Source organism: Canis lupus, chromosome 8 (assembly GCF_011100685.1).
Source record: "Canis lupus familiaris isolate Mischka breed German Shepherd chromosome 8, alternate assembly UU_Cfam_GSD_1.0, whole genome shotgun sequence".
In the NCBI taxonomy this organism is placed as follows: Eukaryota; Metazoa; Chordata; class Mammalia; order Carnivora; family Canidae; genus Canis; species Canis lupus.
In genome coordinates, this window is record NC_049229.1 from 55,838,101 (window position 1) to 55,857,948 (window position 19,848).

General features: G+C 34.3%; 1 long non-coding RNA gene across 1 annotated transcript; it reads left to right on the top strand.

Moving 5' to 3' along the window:
- Window positions 1-1,925: 1,925 nt before the first annotated feature.
- LOC111097231 lies at window positions 1,926-19,553 on the top strand. Its single transcript, XR_005362922.1, has 3 exons — window positions 1,926-1,980; window positions 2,926-2,949; window positions 17,889-19,553. It is a non-coding gene; the product is annotated as an uncharacterized LOC111097231 (long non-coding RNA).
- Window positions 19,554-19,848: the final 295 nt, after the last annotated feature.

Genomic DNA, 19,848 nt, shown 5'->3' on the forward strand with positions numbered 1-19,848 from the left:
TTTTTTCAGATTGTTAATTTTTGCATTTTCAAGTGGTTCCTTGAGGGGGTAACACATCCTAAACTTTTCAGTCTACTTAGAGTTAATATCTTATCAATTCATGTAAAATACAGAAATCTTATAATTGTTTATAGCTCTTCTATGCTATTGTGTCCTTCTTTTACATATATAAATATTACAAAACTGAGAATTCGATGTTATTTTTTTGTTGTTAAATAGACATATATATTTTAAAACTGAGGGAGAAAGGTAGCATTTTATATTTATCCAATATTTACCATTTCTGACGTTCCTTGTTTATTCCTAAGGATACTTTTCTAGACCATGTCATAACCTTCATTCCGATGAGTACCTTCAAACATTCCTTATGATGGGGGTCTGTAGATAACTCATCTCTTTTTCTTTCCTCTGAAAATATCACACTATCATGCTGAAAAGTTATTTTTATAAATATACAATTCTGGGTGAGCAGTGTTTTCCTTTCAGCACTTTAAAGATATTTTACTATCTTTTGAGTTTTATAATTTCTGATTAGAAGTCTTTGTCCATTCTAATTGTTTTCTCCTTGCATGTAAGTTGACATTTTTCTCTGGCTGCTTTCAGAATTTTCTCTTTATCTCTGGTTTTCAGCCATTAATTATGAGATACCTAGTTGTGGTTTTCCTCATATTTATCTTGCTTGAATTTGACTGAACCTAGTGAATCTATAAATGCATATCTTTCACAAAATTTGGGAGGTTTTCAGGCAAATATTTCTTCAAGTGTTTTTCTTGCTCAATTATCTATCATCTCTCTGGGATTCTAATCACATGAATATGAGTTTTTCATTTTTGTTAGGCCACTCATCCCTGAAGCTCTGTTCATTTTTCCCCATTGTTTTCTTCTCTTTTCTTCAGATTAGGTATCTTCTAATAACCTATTTTTCTTTCTAATAACTATTTTTAAAGAGTCTTGTTCTAAGACCATCCTGGGCATTTGGAATGTCAGTTACTGCATTTTTTTTCAGCTAGAAAATTTCCATTTGGATCTCTTTATTGTTTTTATTTCGCTTTCAACATCTTCCCTCTTTGCATTCATTAGAAGCGTATTTTCCTCTCTTCTAATCAAGCATAGTTATAATATTTACTTTAACATCATAGACTAAACATTCTAACATCTGGGTCATCTCAGTGTTGGTTTCTGTTGATTTTTTTTTTTTTTTCATTGAGAATAGGTCACATTTTCCAACTTCTTCATGTACTTAGTAGTTTTGAATTGCATTTTGAAATTGTAAATATGATATCGTGGATACTCTAAATTCCATATTTTTCCAGAGCTTTGGCATTTTCTTAAATCAGGCAATGAACAATATATGACCCAATTCATAAATCCCATCTCTTAGGAAGTAGCTTCTCCATTTAATTTTTTTGCCTTTAGTGGGGTTGCTGGGTGTCTGCTATGTTTGTGTATTTCTGGCTTCAGTCGGAGATCTAAGGAAAGTGTATACATAAAATTTGGGCTTCTTCTTCTCTGGCCTTGGACCCTTCAGGATTAGGGCTGATTGTGGTTGCCCTGAACTCTGACTTCTGTTACTTTAGGCCAGAAGAATGTTTTCTTTCTGAATTTTATCTGCTCTCTGGGGAGCTGACTGTGTTCTATCTCCTAGCCTAGAGCCAAAAGAATGAATAACTCATTCTAAGCTATATTTTTTTAATTCTGTGTTTCAACTCTCTGTCAGAAAACTTCTCTGAGAAGAAGAAGAAGAAGAAGAAGAAGAAGAAGAAGAAGAAGAAGAAGAAGAAGAAGAAAGAAAGAAAGAAAGAAAGAAAGAAAGAAAGAAAGAAAGAAAGAAAGAAAGAAAGAACTTTAGAATGAAAGAGAAGAAGGAAGGAAGGAAGGAAGGAAGGAAGGAAGGAAGGAAGGAAGGAAGGAAGGAAGGAAGGAAGGAAGGAAAGAAGGAAGGAAGGAAGCTGCCCTGTTTCTGTTTTTACTTCAGAGCCTGTAGGTAGTTTTTTGATTTGTTTTGTGTTTGATTTTTGTTTGTTTGTTTCTTGGTTTAGAATCTATAGGCCTGCCTTCAAATATAACAAAAGTAGAACCCAGGTATCTAGTTTGTATATTGTGGTAAAGTTCAACAACAACATAAACAAAACTTGGATGGGAGACACAGATGTTAAACCTATTAGATCAGTTGCTATTAAATTAGGTGTAAGAATTTTCAGATGCTACCTCAGAACAAATAAGACGATTTTTAATTGTGAGATTAACTTCTTATTTCTGAATTTCTAATCAAAACACAATTTAAACCCATAAGAAGGATACTCTGGTTTCTCTTCTGATTGCATAAATCTTTTGCCTTTTTTAAAACCCATAAAAAGGAGAGAGTTCTTTTCTCTGAGGTCATCATACAATTACCTAATCATCTTTCACATACTCAGAAATATTTATAGAAAAAAACCCACCAACAAAAAACAGCTCTTGTTAGTCCTATGTGAATTCACAGGGTATCCTTCAAGGCATTTGTTTCTGTTTACCTTACACAAAGATTGGCCCTTTATTATATTTTCCATTTACATTCATGGCATAAGATCTATCTGGTGAGAAAATCATGTGGTGATAAATGGCCTCAATATGATCATATGGTAGCTGCTGGGGGAGGGAGAGGAATAGTAATCAATAATGTGGATCTTGTGAACCCCTGGTAACACCTTCTCACTGCAGCTTCACTATTTTTACATCTCTGGCCTCTGGTTCCATGTCTTGTACATACTGTGCATTTGGTAAAATTTTCAGAAAATAACATCAAAGAAAAGGCAATTTTTGTTCATTCAATAATCATTTCTTGGATATTCTATGGGGGAGATCATAGTCTGAAACACTTTATTGGATGCAAGGCTTTGAAATTTATTTATTTATTTGTTTGTTGTTTGTTTGTTTGTTTTGAAGGCTTTGAACTTTAACTACAGCTAGGTAAGTGAATCTTTTTGAATCTAACCAAAATGGCGATATCCTACAAAATGGCGATAAAGTTGGCTAACTCATGAAATAACGAAAGTCCAATAAGATAATGTAGATAAAATTGCTTTTGAAATAGTAAATTGCTGGGTGCCTGGGTGGCTCAGTTGGTTAAGCATCTGCCTTTGGCTCGGGTCATGATCCCGGGGTCCTGGGATTCAAGCCTATATGAGGTTCCCTCCTCAGCGAGGAGCCTGCTTCTGCCTCAACCACTCCTCTGCTTGTGTTCTCTCTCTCTCTTTCTCTCTGTCAAGTAAATAAATAAAATTGTTTTAAAAAAAGAAATAGTAAATAGCTAACAAATGCTAGTCATGGTATCTCTATATGACGGAGTATGCTATGTAGTGTAGTAAACATAAAATAGTCAAAATAAACTTTATTGCAACAAAGAAGTTGTAATCAAAACTTGAGTGAGCTTGGGAGTCTGTAAATATTTATTAAACTTCTAGATTTGTTAGATTCTTGTGTCCAAAATAAATGGTCTCTGACCGGGACCTAAGCAATTCTCCTGTGAGATAATATTGACAAGCTTTAGAATATAACATTTGTGATGTCTCTCTCTTTTTTTTTTTTCCAGAGCGCTGTGCTTTCTTTTTCTGCTTCTTTTAAGCAGATGGAATAAACCATCATTACATGTATTTATATGTTTATCATTGCTCTATTAACTTATTTATTATTCATTATTTACATATTAACAAATATTATTTTTAAGATAGTAGAAAAGCAATCTACTTATTTTGTGAACATATCAATAATCTCTCAGGCTCTCATTAGTCTTGCACTCAGTGAAGAAAGCAGAATATAGAGAGTGGCATGTAGTGTGTCCAAAGGAGGTGCAGGTGTGGAGACAAACTTCCTATTTTGGTTTTAAGGCATTTCTCTCTGCTCTTGAGTTCCCCTTTGAACTTCCTTCTCCCTTTGTATTTCCATATATAATCGCAGCTAAGCTCCTTTTGGAAATCCTGAAGTAGAGAAAACCAGATTCCTATTTTAAAGTAATGAGTTCTATTGTCCTGATCCTGAATCAGAAATAAAGAAGTTAGAGGTTGGCATTTAGAATTTGATTCTAAAAGTACCTTCTCTGTGACTCACACTCCTTTCTTTATCCATTTAAAGATGTAGCTGAATACCTTTATTTAAACAAATTGAGAACTATATGGTACTAATCCATTATTAAGCACAACCGTGGACTAGTGCAAATGTTGAATTAAAGCGGGTTCTATTCTGAGAATGTTAGTGTAACCCATGCAGTACCACGGGAACAACAGCTGGCCTGCTTTCCCTAACTAGAGCCTGAGAGAGAAAATTTATATATATATATATATATATATATATATATATATATATTTTTTTTTTTTTTTTTTTTTTTTTTTTTTTTTTGCTGGCTCTCTACATAGTAACAAGACTTGAAATCCAGTCACGATCTGCTTTCTAAGGTACTCTGGCTTTGCAGACCTTATTGTCTGTCCTTCGGAGATGGTTTGGATCTCTCTCTGCTAAAAGATTATTTCCATTTTTCACGTTGAGGAAAAGGTCCTCCAATTTCATCATGACATTTACATCATCTAATAGACATCTCATTGCTAAAGTAAATTTATACATAATATATCTTGGCTTTAGGGTTCTTGGATTTTAATTAGAAGATGAAACATAAATCAGGATTTCAAGCCACAGTGGTTAATAGAGCTGTCCCCTTGCTTTCTATTAAACTAACAGTGCCAATCACAATATTCAAACATAAATATGCCAAAGTCCTGCTTGTTCTTGGGAAATACTTCTCAAAAGTGTTCTCCTTTATTCTGTATTAAGTAAAGGTGGAATTTTCAGCAGTTCATATTCTGCAGCAAATCATGCATTAAAGTGCCCCACTAAAAATAAATTCAAAATTTTTTCCTATCCTGCTTTCTCCTTTATTCCTTTCATATCACTATGTGGAGTGGTGTGAGCAAAGCAAAAACCATGACCTGTGGTATATATGCTTTTATTCACTGTATGTTTTTATCCACTTTTAAAAACTTGTTTGGCTGTTGCAACACATTTGGCTACTCACAAATACATGGAAACATGCTTACCTGTACTAGTTTCTAAATTTAATGGTGATTTTTTTTAAAACCTGGGGAAATATGGAATATGGGCTTGTAGAACAGCCTGTTAATGTTTTCAGTTGCATTCTTAGGTAGCTAGAGAGCCATCAAATGCTGTGGTGTAAAAAGAACCACAATGTATTTAGACTTATCAGTAAGACAAATAAAGCATCCATCCAGGTAGCAAAAGCTTAATGAGAATCATTTGTCTCATATATATTTTTGGTCTGTTGTGGTAAAGGAAAACTCTATACTGTGGCAATGAGTTTTAATACACCTATGATTTTTGGCAGACAAGTAAAAAATACTGAAAGTATCTTCTTTTAAATAGTGCATTTTATTTTGTTTGGTAAAAAGTTTCTTGAAAAGCATATTAGACAATATCATTATATTGTTAATGTAAGTTAACTTTGATGAGAAGATTAGAAGAATAGAGAAAGGCCAAGGATGGTTTTCATACATTTCTTTGCATATTTTTGAATTTTTAAATAGTGCATCTTTAAATGTTTTTATTTTAAAAATTTTGAACTTATTCACATATAAGCATTGCATAATGAAAGAGTACATTTATTGATTTTAACATAGTAGAAGAAGGGATTCTAATTATTTAAATCAACGGTGACAAACCGTGACTATTAATCATAGAAAACAAACTGAGGGTTGCTGGAGAGGAGGAAGGTGGGTCTCTGATTGAGTTAAGTATCTGATTCTTGGTTTCAGCTTAGGTCACGATCTCGGGGTTGAGATTGTACCCCTCCCCCCCCAAATCAGGCTCCATGGAATCTGCTTTGAATTCTCTCTCTCCCTCTCCTCTGCATTCTCTCCTTCTTGCACAAACAATCTCTCTCTTTAAAAAAAAAAAAAAAAAAGTTACTACTGACAGTTCTAAAGGAGGAAGGAAAGGGGTGATTAGAACCCAGGAAGACAGGAAAAATATCTGTGGGGAAATGCCACCTGATAGGAGTTTTGGTCATTGGCATAGGGACATAGCCAACTTGTAGTGATCTTGCAGGGGTACAGTCAGGGTAAGATGTACAAGACCTCTTGGGGTGCTTGGGTGACTCCGTCGGTTAAGCACCTGACTCTGGCTCTGGTTGTGATCTCAGGGTCATGAAATCCAGCCCGTTGTAGGCTTTGTGCTGGGTATGGGGCCTGCTTAAGATTCTTTCTCCCTCTCCCTCTGACCTCCCCTCACTCTTCTCCCCTGTGCACTTTCTTAAAAAAAAAAAAAAAAAAAAGTACTAGACTTCTTGTCTATTTTCTGAATTCCTGTTGGTGCCAACCCTTGAGTAACTTGAAGTCAGGGGACAGAAAGCTCTTTTTGTGAAGAGCTGGTCAGCCATTTGGTGAAGCAGTGTGAAAAAAAGTGGAACCAATTTCAAAGGGACAATGGAAAAAATCAAGCCCAGTGCCTCCCTGTTTATCAGTCGATGATTGTGTTTGGAGCACCATATCTTAGCAATGTTTCATAGACTGCTGGTTCTATAGCATGCTAATCCTTTCATTTGAAGAATATTCAAGTAGTCAAGTGTGATACATCAGATGCAGTTAAAAATATGTCCATACAGCTGAGCCACTCAGCTCTTTAATATGCTAATGTGCAATGTACTACTCCAAGTGGGCACAGAACATGCAATGTTCTTAAATGTATCTGAATATCAAACTCCCTTTTAGAGTTTAAGATGGAAGGCTACTTAGGAGCTTGTGAAGCTGTTGCTATGGTTAAACATTTGGCCGATTCAGGGAAAAAAGTCACTTGAATAAATCTTTGAATGATTTTTTTTCATAATGATCCAGTGCATTGACTGTCTTGAAGGATTCATCTGCCACAGCTGTTTTATTTAAAATACTTAACTTTTTCTTGGTTGTGTCTTTTATCCTAGAAGACCTCTCCTCCCTGACCAAATCTCTTTAGTTCATTGGAAATACTAAAGTTCTGTCAAAAACTGTGTATGTGCACACCATTCTCCAATTCAATTTGAAATAATATTTATAAAAATTTCAAAGTTATAAAGTTATCTTTTTCAAAAACTAGATCCTTTCTGTTTGGAGCTAGGGTTAAGCAGTTTTTTTGCCCTTTGTTTATTTATTTTTTTTCTATTCACATTGTGTCTTTTAATAGAAAAATATCCATGACATTTTAACTGTAAATGAGTTACCTAGGAATAAACATCATGGCTTAATTTATTGGATAAGGCTGTGGAATCCCTGAGGTTTTTCCTAGCAATCTGGTCCTGAAAATCTTAAGTGTATGTTGTCTTGCTTATTTTCCTTCCCAATGTTTAGTTTGAGGCCATTCTCACATTCTTCGTGTCCTTAAAGGAGAAATATGCATGCCCACTGTGCTTTTCATTGTACTTTGGGCATTTCAATGTCAGAAGAGAAGCTGGAATGCAAATTACCTTGTTAAGAAAATGAGGGAAAGGGATCAAGGAAGCTATACAATTAAGCTCAACAATTTGAGATAATCTGTAAGTCAATATATCATATTATTTCAAAATATTTTGCAAATTTGTTGACAGTATCTACCTTGACATCATAATTTATGGAAGATAGTTGGTCTGTTTAGTCAATGACGAGTACACTTATCTTTTGCAGTTAGAGCTTCATTTGGCATCTTTGAGATCCCTTAAAGGACTGCAAAAACTGGAACATTCTGTCCTTAGTCCCCTTACTCTTTTTGCCTCCACTGCATAATATGATTAACTTAACTGGGAGCACCATGCATTCACAGATTTAAATTTTGGTGTAAATTTTTATTCTAAGGATAAATATATATTTTGAACTCATTTATTTTTTTCCTCCAGGATCACACCCTGGGCTGAAGGCAGCGCTAAACTTCTAAGCCAGTGGGGCTGCCCTCTTCCTCTTTTTAATGTCATAACCGATTTAAATACAAAAGCTAAGCTAGAGACCATAGATTATTTTATTAGATTATTTATTTTCCATTTTTAGCCCATAATACAGCTCTTAGAATATAGAAGCCTTTAATTAAAATAAAACATATTCCTGATTATAACTCTGTCCTGTCACACGTAAAAAAAAATAAAATGCTAAAAAATAGGAAAAGATAGTCCAATATCATTCATTTCTAGGCAGCATTTTAGTGTTCAATATTTACCTAAAAAAGTATTTTTTAAAAATAAGTAAAAAAAAAAAAAGTAAAAGAATTTAGCAAGGGATGAGTGGAAGGAGCATCCTTGAATTGTTCAAGACATAAAATGTTATTGAAGAGGATGCTATATCTGTGACTGAAACAGATTAATATTTCTACAGAAATGTGTTATCATTTATGATGTACAGATTCTCCAAAACTAAAATATTGTGTTGTAAATCCTTCTTTGAGTATTTTGAATTCAAGTCACTGAGGGGAGGAATCATGGACCTATGCCACTATAAATAAAATGGTATTGGCATGTCACAGGCTGAGTGGTTTTAGCACAAGTCATAGTAGGCTGCAGGGGCTCCAGATGATGTGGAATGACTTCTCTGAAATATCACTTTTGACTTAAATTCACTTGCAGAATATTTTCATAACTCCTTAATTAAGAGAACAAAATAAAACATTTTAGAGTTGCTGTTTTTGCTTTTTGAGAATATTTTCCATCAAAAATATCTATTAGAAGATAATAACGTTAAAGCTTTGAAAGTTTATATGTGAGTGTGCATGTGTGTATAAAAATGTAAATTGCTTCTACTTGGTGTAAATCAATCATTTCTTTATGATAAATATTGCTGGTATGCTTTTGGTGTGAAAATGAATATGTCATTCTTGATTTGGTGTTATAATGTATTAATCTCCTGTGGGTAATCGTCTGCCCACTGTATAAAAGAGTGCTTCACAGTACATCAAAAATTGCAATCAAAGCTCTTTTTCCAAAAAGAAAAGCAGAAAACTAAAGTGGTCTGTGAGCACCTGTTCTCCATGTGAGAACAGGTCAAGGCCATCATGTTGGCTCATATTTAAGCTCATATTTTGCAATGCGATACAATAAAGGAGTAAGAGTATTTGTTTAACAGAGTTTTCAGTGTAACCTGATGATAAAAATGCATAGACACACATATGACTTTCATAACTAGAGAATTAGATCTTAATTAAGAAATGGTTTACCATAATATCTAACATCAATATCTTTTTTAAGAGTAGGTAAACATGGTTGTAAGCAATGGTGATCTTTGGAGTTGGACAAATTTTAGCATAGGTTCACATAATATTGATGCATTAGCTTAACCATAATATGAGTAACTACGTATGAATGCTTGCCACATGCCCAGTAATAAATTAAACATCTTATGGAATTATCACACATAATCCTCATAGCAACATGATGAGACATTTCACAGATCATAAAGATAAGATGGAGAAAGGTTATGTATTAGTGAGGGAAAATATGAAATAGAATTTAGACCCAGTTTGGTCCAACTATAAAGTATGTGCTTCATATCCCCTGTGGCCTCCATCCTTCCAAATCACATAAAATCTCTGTGCTTGTCTCTTTGCCCATAAAATGAGAACACCCATTTCCTCTTGCAAGGCTCACGTGAAGAGTAGAAAAGGTTCATATAACATCCTTTGCATGGATGCATAATGATCTGTTAAAAACAAATTGTAATTCCCATTACTTCAATAGGTTTGGAAAGGATATTTCCTTCTGAATAATTAACAAATAGGATTATTATGATTTTGTTATTACAGTCAAATTGCCAATTTATTCTCTCTTAAACTAGATGTGCCATCCTTCAGAGAGGTAGTAACAGCCTGCCCTGTTCTCTCCCTCTGCAAGCAAAGACCAGTGGTTGAGATTTTTTTTCCTTCAGGCTTTACTGCAGAAAATTATTGTAACTAGGGTAGATAATGAATCATGTGAAAATGATAAAATTCTTAGAATAATACATTGACTATTAAATTTGACAAGGGTGTATATTGTAAATAGATTATGATGTGCCAATTGTAAATTTTTTTATCAAAACCTTACTGTTTTCAGGGTGCCTGGAGGCTCAGCTAGTTAAGCACTGGACTCTTAATTTCCACTCAAGTCATAATCTCTGGGTTTTGAGACTGAGTCCTACATCAGGCTCCACGCTAGGCGTAGAGCCTGCTTAGGATTCTTTCTCTCCATCCCTCTCTTTGGGGGGGGGAAAGAAAAGAAAAAGGGAAAAGAAAAAGAAAAAGAAAAAAAAGAAAGAAAAGGAAGAAAAAAAGAAACCTTAACCTGTTCTTGATTTTAAAATGGGGTTATCTAGAATGAAACTGATCTAGATTGTAGCAGGAAATGATGGGCCAATAACAATAGCAAACATTTACCTGGTGGTTATTCAGTGTCAGGTGCTATTCTAAGTGCTTTGTGTGTGTAAGATCTTTTAATACTCACAGAAATCCTATGAAAGGGGTGCAACGACTATCACCTTCTAACAGTTGAGGAAATTGAGGTTCATAGAAGTTAGATAATTGTCTCAACATTACACAAAAATTGAATACAAGCTTTATGGCATTATAATTTAAAGCAAAAAATAGGAGCATCTGGGTGGCACAGTTGGTTAAGTGCCCAACTCTTGGTTTTGGCTCAGGTCATGATCTCAGGATTTTGGGATAGAGCCCCACCTTGAGCTCTGTGCTCAGTGTGGAGTCTGCTTGTCTCTCTCCCACCCCTCTCCTCTCTGCTCCTATGCTTTCTCTCTTGCTCTCTGAAATAAATAAATAAAACATTTTTAAAAATAATAAAGCAAAAAATTATTGGTGATATGTTGTTATATTCCCATCTTTTGTCCATGTATTTTGTCCTCTGATCTTTAAAGAGGCAAAGTGACTTAAAATTAAATGTATATTGTCTTGCCTATTTTTCTACCCTTGGACAAGAACTGAAGGATTTAGTTTTTGAAAAACATAATGTTATAATTTTGAAGTTTTTACAGATAATTATAAAAGCTAATTGGCAAAATATAGTTTAAAGGAGAAAAGAACTGGTTTGGAATAAAAACAAAGGACAAAATGCCAGCACTCTTACACATTAGTCATGTGACTTTCATCCACATAAAATTTCTCTGAAACCCAGTCTGTCTAAAGATGGCATGACAGGGATGCCTGGGTGGCTCAGTGGTTGAGCATCTGCCTTTGGCTCAGGTTGTGATCCTGAGGTCCTGGGCTCGAGTCCTGCATCAGGATTACCTCAGGGAGCCTCCTTCTCCCTCTGTCTATGTCTCTGCTTCTTTCTGTGTGTCTCCTTTGAATAAAAAAACAAACTCTTTATAAATAAATAAATAAATAAACAAACAAACAAACAAATAAATAAATAAATCTTAAAAAATAAAAATACAGATGGCATGATGCTACTTGTTTCTATAGTTTATAATAATGACTTACAGACATGACTATGTTAAAGGTTAGCATATTTAATGTTCTTAACAACTGTTCACGGAATGAAATTAGGAAGCATCTTGAATTTTGAATTCTAGAATATTAGCCCTTAAACATTCTTTGTTAATTAATCTATCTTGTTTGCTCATTTTAATATTAGTAATTAGATAAAATCAGTGATTAATTTTAGCATTTTAAAGCATTATTAAATTAGAACTAAAACAATGTTATAACATAAAATAATGCAACATCACTGAATAAACTATCATAGAGGGTTTTAATTAATAAATAGAAGAATCATGTTTCCTTAACCAGCTTTCCTCTTTCCTATTAAATATCTTAATAGATTTATTTTAAATTATTTTGTATGATTAAATGCTAAATGCATATTTAAAATCTAATGATTTTTTTTAAAGAAAGGTACCATAATTGTAAAAATACTTCATTTTGCTGTATACAAAATGCTTTCAGATACATGATCATAATTTGTTCCCCATTTTATAGGAAAAGCATCTGAATTTCGAGGAAGTTAAGCTATATTCTTCTAGCTAGAAAATGCTAGTAAGCCAAGTTCTAAATCCAGGTTTCTCCACTGAAACAAACGGCAGCTCATTAGTAGTACGGTTTTAATGGCCCCTGATGATTCTTACTAATCATCTGCAATGCAGCATCGGATTCATTAACATAATATAGATCTGGTCGTACATTTCAGGTAGCAAAGTGATTTACAATCTGTCATTAGCTAAATGTCTGAGAGAGGTACTAAAACTTCATGTTAAGTCATTAGCATGACTTCACAACTGGACAATTGCATTAGTGTTCAGGAACCAGAAATCCAAAAGCTGCTCTCTGCTTAGTGCATCTGTTTTCAATTATGATGTTATCTAGATGCCCAGTTCAAGTCCATGCACTGACTTTAAAACAAAACAAAATAAAACAAAACAAAAACAATGCTGCAGTTACAGTTTTCTTCTTGAGTTACTTCCTTTAGAAATAATTTTGGGTTTGTTGTTGCATAAATTTGCTATTTATTAAAAAATCTTAAACCATATCTCTGCAGTCAAACCAGATCGATGAGACAACTGAACCTCCCCTATTCCCAGATAGAATAACTGTGATTGCAGCAATTAGTATGAGAATGATCTTGTACTAACTGCTATATTTGGCCAAAATCAACAGAAATTCTATTAAGTATGTATTGATATTTCTCATCTTGCTACAAGTTCAGTTACAATACTGTAATACACTCATTGGAACATAGTACAGTATGGAACATACTGTAAGAAAGTGGGTTACTTAATCTGTTTCAGATTTCAGTGAGCTACATGGAAAGCATTTATGTTGCACTTTATGTTGCATTTGGTGATGGGAATTTACTGTGAGAATATATAAGGTAAGGCTGAAGCACAGGAAACACAGAAAACATGACATCCAAACATCATGATCTTGGAAAGTTGAAACTATATTGTGAATACTAAAGTGTCCATGGTTGATTATTATAAGCACCATGCAAACATGGTGCATCTTGCAAACATGATGCATCTTGCATCATGCAAACATGCAAGATGTTTTGTGTACATTATACTTTAATTATCTTGATAACTCAGAGAAGATATGATCATACCCATTTTATAGATGAAAGCACTCAGGTTTAAGAGATAGAATAGCTTTCTGTCTTGCAGTTAGTAGATGTCAGGATTGGAATTCAAACTTGAGTTTTGATAGGAATCAACTAGAGCTGGGGATAAAGCCAAAAAAAATAAAAAAATAAAGATACGTTGATGTTTATTTTGGGGCTCCCTACCATTCACCCAAACCTATGCTATTTTCTTGACTTTTTTGCTTTTATTCACAAGAAAAGATTAGTGATATTTGCATATGACTTATATATTCCAAGAAAATCACAAAGATATTAAAAGGAAAAATTTTCTGCTGTATCGACAAAGCCAAAAGAAGTGTTGGTGTGGGTATGAGGTTTGGATTCTGAGTTCTGCCTCTCTCCACCTTCCTTAAGGCAATCTTCTACTCACTGTTTTAATGTCCATATTTCCCTCACACCAATGTAATGTGGCCTAAATATGGTGCTATTCTGTTGAATCCCATACACATAATTTCTAGCATTATAGCCACTGTATAAACATTCACTAAATCAAAATATGAAGAGGGGATTAAATATAAGACTTTTGATTATGATAAATAATTTTAAATCACTGTAAAGCTTTAAGATTCTAACATGCATGGAGATGGTATTGACACTGTGAGTAGATTATTAACAGCATGTTGCTATGTATCTGGGTGTACCCACTACAGAACAAAAATGACCAACTATTGATGCAAATTTGTATTATTCTTGACATTTATATATTGAAAATATACTTAATAGCTACTAATTGCATTGCAGAATGATATACTGCAGGTAAATCACAGTTCACAAAGTTAATTACCAATCACCAGGCTTTCAGAATCTCCCAAGAATATTACCTCACTATCTTTTAGAGATACTCATTTCACGTTTGACAAACTTAAATAAATTATATCCTGTATCAGAGTAATTCAGAAGTGGTTAAACCCTGCTACATACGTCATAAAATACTAGTCACACTAAAAACAAATTTGTAGTTTAAACTATGGAGTAGGTATTTTAGTTCATATTTGCAATTTACTTTTCAGAGGAGTTCGTTTTGATAAAAATATGTCCAATTTGAGGAGTGTCTATATCAAGCTTGGGAAAAAAATACTTTTTGTTTGTCGTTTATTTACTTTCAATAAAATATTGTTATAGAACCAAAAAAATAACATCTTCAAAGAAAAGGATGATTTTCTTTCGGGTGATCCATCATCACAGGGATGCATTTCTTACCAGTCAGTGTTGAAAGTTATTTTAGACTATCTGCAATGAGGATTTGAGGTCAAAAGTCATTGCCTGATCATAGGATAGTTTATGTAAAATAAGCTTATAAGGTTAGTCATAGTCTCTAATATAAATAAATCTTCACATAATGTTTAGCACATCTCTAATTTTATACTAAAATAATAGGGCCACATGAGCTGTTTCGGTGTTCCTATGGAAATTTAGTCACTCTCAAGAAAAATATACACAGAGACACATACCTACCTATACATTTTCAAGTTCATAAGTGTTTGGAACTTATCGATGGACCTCAGGTTAAATAATTATCTTCAAATAAATAATTAAAAGGAAGCTGCTAATGAATAAATATCTGGTATTGTGCATGTGATGAAATGATTCCAAGATAAATATGAAGTTTGATTCCTGCCTTTCAGGAGCTCATTACTAAAATTCCACATAAAAGGTTCATATGAATGGAAAATACCTAGCTAGATATATTAAGGATCAACAATACATGTGCAGTAGATATATGTTGAATGAATAATGAAATAACCATTTAACAAGAAGGAACAAAAAGCAAAGCAGAAAAAAATGATAAAAAAAAAAGCATGTTAGTAGTAACTAATCTGGGGCAGAGCACAGATGAAGACAAGCTGTCATCCAAGCAGCTGAAAAGAATTCAATGAACAGGTAAGGGCTGAGTGTAGGGAGTAGGAAATTAGAGACTCCCTGGAACTGCAGATACAAGGATGTTCACACCTCCTAGCAGCTTTACTTTGTAAACTTTTACAGGTGCTCATGAGAATGTTGAAGGAGGCAGCAGGGATCTGAAGACCTCCCCTAGGTGTAGAGGTCTGCAGGAGAGGAGGGGACACAGCCCTGAAATGGCAGAAAGAACTTCCTGAAATAGAATGAAAGTCTTAAGCCTCTAGAGGACACAGGGGAAAACCTAATGTTGCTGGGTAAAGGGAAAAAACAAAACCCCTAGCCTCTCTGGGATAGGCTGGAAATGTCTTGAGAGCAGACATCCATTAGAGAATTTGGGGGTGGGTGGAACTGGTTCTGATTGTGACAGTTATCACATGATTCTATGCATCTGTCGAAAATGAAAGCACTATACACTAAAAAATATGAATCAGAATGGTGATTCATACCTTGGGTGAGCCAGAGTGTCAAGGAACTGTGGCAAAATGGTGCCTTCGTGTCTTATTAGTATTCTATTTCTTGATGAAGTGATGGTTATACCCAAAATTCATTGGCCGTACACTAATGTGTTGTATATTTTTCTCTATTATTTTATACCTAAATAAAAATTATGTTAAATGTTAATAATTGAAATGCCAATAATATCATGATAATAATTGCAATGTTAGTCACCCAAATAATGTTAATCAATGTTCAATATTTAAATTTCCAGGAAGATTTGAAATAATTTATTGAAGACACAGTATTATGAGAATGCTTTATCAATACCATGACTGAGAGAAGCTGAAAATTATATTCCTATCTTGGTCATCACTTGCAGATAATCAGTGTCATTTTAGTGAAAAAAATACAGTGGTTCAAGAGGAATAAAACTCAATGGGCTAAGATTTGGGAAATGCCTAAATGTAATTGAGAATATAATCGATTGTATATGCAATACTTTAACCCCTATTGTAGTTTTTTCTTTGTTAGCTAGCTGCTAAACTAACTAACTAGATCCTAATCTAGGAAGACAATATCCTCCTGGGGTAAAGGGAAGTGAAAACATGGAGACAGGAAAATACAAAGATAAATTCCTCTATCATTGTCTATTGATACTCTAATCAAAAGAGTTTGTTGAATAAAATACACATGCTATATAGGTATTTTATTAATATAAAATCACTAATACCTGCTAATACAAATGAAATGACACTGGTGAAACTAGTGAATCTATCAAATATCAGCACAGATTGAGAATCAGTGTCTATGCTTTGAAGAACTCAGTATAATTTCAACAGTATCTATGAAATCCTGACATTCAGCCTCATTTCTCCCCAAGGGCTTTTTCTCTGTATCATATGTGAATTCCCAAATTGAAATTTCACATTTATGGCATCCAAACAATGCCCTTTCAAATCCACATTGTAACATTTCACCATTTATTTCCCCTCTCCCTTAAGAGGACACAGTCTTTTCGATGCTCAATATAATAAGTGCTCAATATTTAAAGCAAAAAGAAGGTATTTCCTTCATGTTGTTTGTTTTCAATTTACACTTCTCCATCACCTCACTGTATCTGTGGATCTCAAAAACTCACTTTTCAGCCATCTGGGAGAGAGTGTGAGTTCTTGTGAAGTCATTGCTCTCAAAAAACCAAAGCAAAACAAAAAACCCTCTTTCTATAAAGAATCTCTCTGTATAGATGGCAATAAAAGGGAACAATAGATAACTGAATTTCTTCAAGTTGTAACAGAAACATTTCTGAGGCAAACTTGTTAGCTTGGGTACCTATCACATGATTTGTTCATTCATTTTTAACTAGCCCTCTACCTTCTTAGTTTATCATACTGCTCTATGCCCAAGAACCTGGCTAAAAAGTAAAAGATCTCTTTCCACAGTAACACATTTTAGGCTAACTTGTCACTCTAATCTTTACATGAAGTCACTATTTTACTTTCTAGATGTATTTAATTGGGAAATTAATTTTTTAAACACTTTAAAAAATATTTTATTTATTTATTCATGAGACACACACACACACACACACACACACACACACAGATAGAGACAGAGATACAGGCAGAGGGAGAAGAAGGTTCTATGCAGTGAGCCTGACATGGGACTCGATATAGGGTCTCCAGGATCAGGCCCTGGGCTGAAGGCAGCGCTAAACCACTGAGCCACCTGGGCTGCCTGGGAAATTAATTTAATAAGTTAACATAAATAATCATAATTATGAAATTTTCTTTGTTTTCACATAACTTTCCATTTAAAATAATATGTATTAGACTGTAATACAGTATAGTTTTATATCTGAGTTCTATTTATAATAATACAGAGAGAGAAACCACCTATTAGAAATTTTTCAATATGTTTGAGATTGTTTCAAAACAATGTCATCATCTGTTAATAAGATTATTAACTATTGTTGACTTTTTTTTTTAAGATTTATTTATTTTGAGAGACAGAGAGAGAGAGAGCGCATGCACACAAGTGGAAGGGGAAGAAAGAAGGAGAGAGAATCCCAAGCAGACTATTCTGAGCACAAGCCCAAGGCAGGGCTAATGGCAGGACCTTGAGATCACTATCCCAACAAACACAAGAGGTCGCTCTTCTGACTGCACCATGCAGAGCCCCCCTTTTGTTGACTTGTATATGTTTTGCTACATTTAATTTTATTTTTTATTATATTTTACCATCCAAAACATCTTTGCTTCAGCCACTACTACTTCTTTGCAATACTGGGAGGTCAGTGACAGCTCTAATCAGTGGTAAAATAGGCCACACAATCCCCTACTATGTCTACTGACAGTGTAAGATAATCTATATATGTTTTAATGGTTAATTCTATCGAGAAGTGTATGCATATTCTTTTGTGAAGGGATATTTCTTACAAGGGTGATATCTTTTATTCCAGGGTCCATACCACTGAGTACTTCTGCTTCTGGTCCTCTGTCTCCTTGGGAACCACCAAAAGACACACAACAAACAAACACAACCCGGATTTTTGAAGGCATCAAAGAACCCAGAGGCTGCTTGAATTTGAGGAGCAAAGATCCTTGGAGAATGGAGGGAGGCACAGTGAAGTGATTTGGATCTTCTCTATAGCTTTTTCTTGAAGACACTTGATGATTCACAGAGATTGACATTTAGTCTCAGCAGAAAGTAGCAACCTAGGATATATTTACTAGTGTCATGGGATGAAGAGACCAAAATTGGAACTCAGGTGCCAAGACCCTCAAGAAAAGGGAACAACAGGAATGTGAACATATAATTCCACGAGATTTTGTTCTTGGAATATTTGTTAATCCTAAAATTCCCAGATGTAAGAAGCAGAAAAATCAAGCATAAAGAAACTAATTGCTAAAGAGCTAGGGAGAAAATTTTTTAGCACTCTCATAGCACTGGATATTAAAAAATTGAAATGCAGGCCTGGTCCAGACTCAGTGACCCTGGTGTAGACCCAGGCTTTCAGCTGCAACTCCTATAATTTCAGCAAGTGTTAACTGGAAAGATACTGATGCTGTAAGAGATGTGGCCTTACTCTAACCCAGAAGAAATTCTGTAGATAAAACAGTATCATTTGGAACCACTACAGTTTTCCATGCACTGTGCCTATCAAATACTACATAGTGTGCCAGTGTGCTGGGAATTAAAATCTAACCAACAAAAACCAAGAGAAGAAATAGGCAATAACAAGAGATATACAGGTAATCCAGGTATTGGATTTTTCAGACACAAACTTTAAATTAGCTATGATTAATGTGAGTAAACCAGTTTATTCATTTGATTAGAAATTGTATTTGTAATGGAGGTATGATGTGCAAATTCACATATGTTGATGGCCTACAAGATGTTCAGTGAGTCTTGTGCTATAAAATTTTATCTTCACATTAACTCTCGAAGGGATTATTAGTATCATCTTATTTAAAAAAATTCAGATTCAGTAAGGATATGTATATCATTTATCCTTTAAAATATACAAAATACATAAAATTTACCTTGGAATGAAATATTCAATTCAATGTAAAAAAGGACAATTACTATTTCAAGGAAATTTTTAAAGTAAGAAATAGAGAGTGCCAAGGTCTCTATAATACGAAAGAGTACTGCCAAAGAAATGAATCAGGTATGGAAGAACCAATGGAACATGACATATTTTTTGAGCACTTACCAATGGGACCATAATTGGGCAACCAAAATTGGTTATCTCATCCTACCTGTGGGAGAATTAAAGTCTGTGTACAAAACATTCCCTTCGTTTCTCATCATGTTTATTCCAGCCCTCCCCAGGGCCACTAAGCTAAAGAGAATGAGGTGTTACTCAGATCTGTCTTTATTAGCAAAGTGAACACAGTTCAGGGAGTAGCCCAATCTGTCTTTATTAGCTCAGTGAACACAGTTCAGGGAGTAGCACCTCAGCTGATCAACAAATATAAGAATTGTTGACTATTTCTACTCTCTGAACATTGGCTCTGGCCATATATTGTTTTCCTTCTAGTTCCTCTTCTATTTTGGGGGAAAATTATTATTTCACACATTATAAAGTTACTATAAAAGCCACCAACTTAATTTAATACATTGTGACCCTACTTCTTTGATTGATTTGTACAGAAATGGGTACCTGGCCTTAGAAGGACCATCTATGATTTTATAAAAAAAAAAAAAAAAAAAAAGGGGGGGGGGGAGAGAGAGAGAAATCTATTTCTTTGTCAACAAAATGGAGTTTAGGTTAACTTTAAAAATGCTGGCAACCATGTTCTCCCATATAGCTTAGTCCAGCCAACTCTTGAAGACAGGCTGCGGGAAGATGGGTAGGAGAATAACTTTGATAAGCACCAGTTAGTAAACCCAGATGGATTTCACATAGAAAACAC